This window comes from Pinus tabuliformis, chromosome 6 (assembly GCF_031772625.1).
Source record: "Pinus tabuliformis cultivar Carrire ecotype Pingquan chromosome 6, CPIR1, whole genome shotgun sequence".
Classification (NCBI taxonomy): domain Eukaryota; kingdom Viridiplantae; phylum Streptophyta; class Pinopsida; order Pinales; family Pinaceae; genus Pinus; species Pinus tabuliformis.
This window is the reverse complement of record NC_142292.1, coordinates 736,045,014-736,048,110: the sequence shown is the minus strand read 5'-3', so window position 1 is coordinate 736,048,110 and position 3,097 is coordinate 736,045,014. Positions and strand designations below refer to the sequence as shown.

At 45.9% G+C, this 3,097-nt stretch overlaps 1 pseudogene across 1 annotated transcript; it reads left to right on the top strand.

The window, feature by feature from the left end:
* Positions 1-436: 436 nt before the first annotated feature.
* Positions 437-2,250, top strand: LOC149260833 (putative acyl-activating enzyme 5, peroxisomal pseudogene; annotated as a pseudogene). The gene is made up of 2 exons (XR_016268200.1): positions 437-637; positions 754-2,250. The product of XR_016268200.1 is annotated as a putative acyl-activating enzyme 5, peroxisomal pseudogene (transcript).
* The last annotated feature ends 847 nt before the right edge of the window (positions 2,251-3,097 follow it).

The following is a 3,097-nucleotide window of genomic DNA, read 5'->3' as shown; positions in this document are numbered from 1 at the left end:
TTGGCAGGCTTGCCGAGACCACAGAAACCGCTCATATCTCATAAATGCAGAGCGTGGAAAGTTGCATGGAGTTGCCGTTATAAATGCAATTCATAACAACAGTAAGTGAACTAGCAACGTCTCAATCCTGGTTTCTCGTCATCTTACACTTCCACTTCTTTTTTCAAGTTCACAAACTCTCCTTCACTCTCATTGTGGAATGTAATTAGGCGCAATCACGGATAGAAAGCACTTACGCAAAGCTCACGATGGAATAGACCACGGCACAAGAAAATGGTTTCGGAATACCATAGCTACACGTGATAACTAAGCATGGAAGATGAACGTGTCTTCCGAATTTTCTGAAGGCTAGCCATAAACAACTAGTTGTTTCCTGGTATAATTGCAGCGTTGGATTTGTAGATTTCAGATTGGATTTTGTGACACAGAGTTCACAATGGAGGAATCGATGAAGCTCTGTGCGGCGAATTACCCTCCATTGTCACCCATCCGCTTCATAGAGAGAGCTGCTATTGTCTATGGAGACTCCACCTCTCTCGTCTACAATTCTACGCGTTTTACATGGTCTGAGACTTACCAACGCTGTCGCAGGCTCAACTCTGCTCTCTCTGCTCGCAATATCTCAACAGGGGATGTGGTAAGTATTCTAATCTTTCATATCATAATTTTTGTGGGAATTTTATTATTCTTTGACCATACGGGAGACCCACCAGCGCAGATCAGTATATAAGCTTGACCTTATTCACTCTGCAGGTCTCTGTGGTGGCTCCCAACGTTCCTGCCATTTACGAAATGCATTTCGCAGTTCCAATGGCAGGGGCCGTTCTTAACACCGTCAACACGCGTCTGGATGCTCGAACAATGGCTGCTCAATTCAATCACTGTCAACCCAAGATTGTGTTTGTGGATTACCAATTACTGCCTCTCGTCACGCAAGCTCTACGCGGAACCAACCACAAACCCACCCTGGTAATCATCCAGGAGCTTGTCAATGGCACAGAATTGGTTCCGACGAGTACAGAAACAGCCACAACATACGAAGGGCTATTGCAAGAGGGAGATCCAGAGTTCGAGACACGGTGGCCCGTGGACGAATGGCAGTCCATTGTTGTGAATTATACATCGGGCACAACCTCTGGTCCCAAGGGAGTAGTCCACAGCCACAGGGGAATCTACTCTATGGTTATGGATACTCTTTTCACGTGGGGTATGAAGTCACGGCCTGTTTATCTGTGGACTCTTCCCATGTTTCATGCTAATGGCTGGTGTTTCCCTTGGGGAATAGCTGCCCTCGGCGGCACAAATATCTGCTTAAGGAAATTCGACGGCCACATCATCTATAAAGCCCTCAACGACCACCAGGTCACCCATCTCTGCGCCGCGCCTGTGGTGCTGACCATGATTGCAAACGCAGATCCATCCGTCAGAAAGCCGTTTCCCGTTAGGGTGGAAATCTTGACCTCCGGAGCTCCTCCACCCGCTGCTGTGCTGCTGAAGATTGAAGAACTCGGATTCTCTGTTACTCATGGTTATGGCCTCACAGAGACCGCAGGAGTGGTGGTTTCATGCGCTTGGAAATCTGAGTGGAACAAACTTCCAGCCAACGAGAGAGCTCAAATGACAGCTAGACAGGGGGTGCGGTCGCTAAGTTTGGCCGAATTGGAGGTAAAAGATCCGGGTAGCATGGGCAGCGTGGCGAGAGACGGAGTGCAGATGGGCGAGGTCATGATGAGAGGGCCGAGTGTTATGAAGGGATATCTGAAGGACGAAAGGAGCACTGCAAAAGCCATGGAAGGTGGGTGGTTCCACACGGGAGATCTGGCAGTGATCCACCCGGACGGTTACCTGGAAATAAAGGACCGTTCGAAAGACGTTATAATCTCAAGGGGGGAGAACGTCAGCAGCGTGGGGGTGGAGTCAGTGTTGTATGACCATCCCATGGTTGTGGAGGCGGCTGTTGTGGCAAGGCCTGATCCTTTCTGGGGAGAGACCCCCTGTGCCTTTGTGAGTACCAGAGGAGGGCCAAGCAATCCTAATGTTTCGAGGGTAACGGTAACAGAGGCAGAGATTATTTCGGTCTGCAGAGAGCGGCTGCCTCACTACATGGTTCCCAAAACTGTGGTGTTCCTGGAATCACTGCCGAAGACTTCCACCGGCAAAATTCAAAAGTTTGAACTCAGAGAAATGGCTAAAAAGTTGCCACAACGGGAGCATACGTCGGACAACCGGAGCAGATTTAGCAGACTTTGAGCAAACAACTCTTACCATCTCAGAAGGCTGACTGAACTGAGTGTTGCTGATTCTATTGCTGTGATGGTAGAAGACGACATGTAATATTTAATTTTAAGAGTAATAACATAGAAGGTTTGATTTTTCTCTCCTCCCACGGGAGCTTTTAGAGGCTGACATGAAATATTTAAACGTTTGATTCTTCCGGGGCTCAATTTTTCTTATTACGGCGGTTATTATCCGGGTGAGCAAGGTTGGGAGAATATTTTTAATCTTGCCCTTTTTGTTTTCATTATTGTTAGGATAAGCTGAATTTGGTATTACTTTTTTTTTTCTATGTTGCACTTGCTTTGGGGACCAAGAACGACGGAGGCGAGATGAGTCCCTAGAAGGGTTAAAGCGCGCCTCCAAATTTTTAGGGGATAACGGTTGGGACGGCAATATATAGAGAGGACAGATTTGTAGTTGTTTCAAGCTAGTATTATGTAATATAATTAGAAAATTTTTACAATAAATAATAAAGTAAATATATACGTTTTATGAAAATCAAATACATGAATCAGTCTATGAAATTGTATCAAAAATTGTTTGGCTGAGTCATTTTATTATAATATGAAGAGAGTACAATAAAGCGTTGAAAATAGTGTACTTGGGTGTGCTCAAGGCACGCTAGCTAAGCCCGAATGAATAATAAGAGTACCTCCCAAATCTGATGTTGCTCTCTCCTCGCTCTGCACTGAAACTGTCAAGAAATATGTTGCTGCCTATGAAGAACTGCTGCTAGGGCCTCCTCCGGTGCTCGGAAAATTCAAGGAAATTAACTTTGAGTTCTCCACCAAAAATCCACGAAGGAATTAGCCAAATGTTG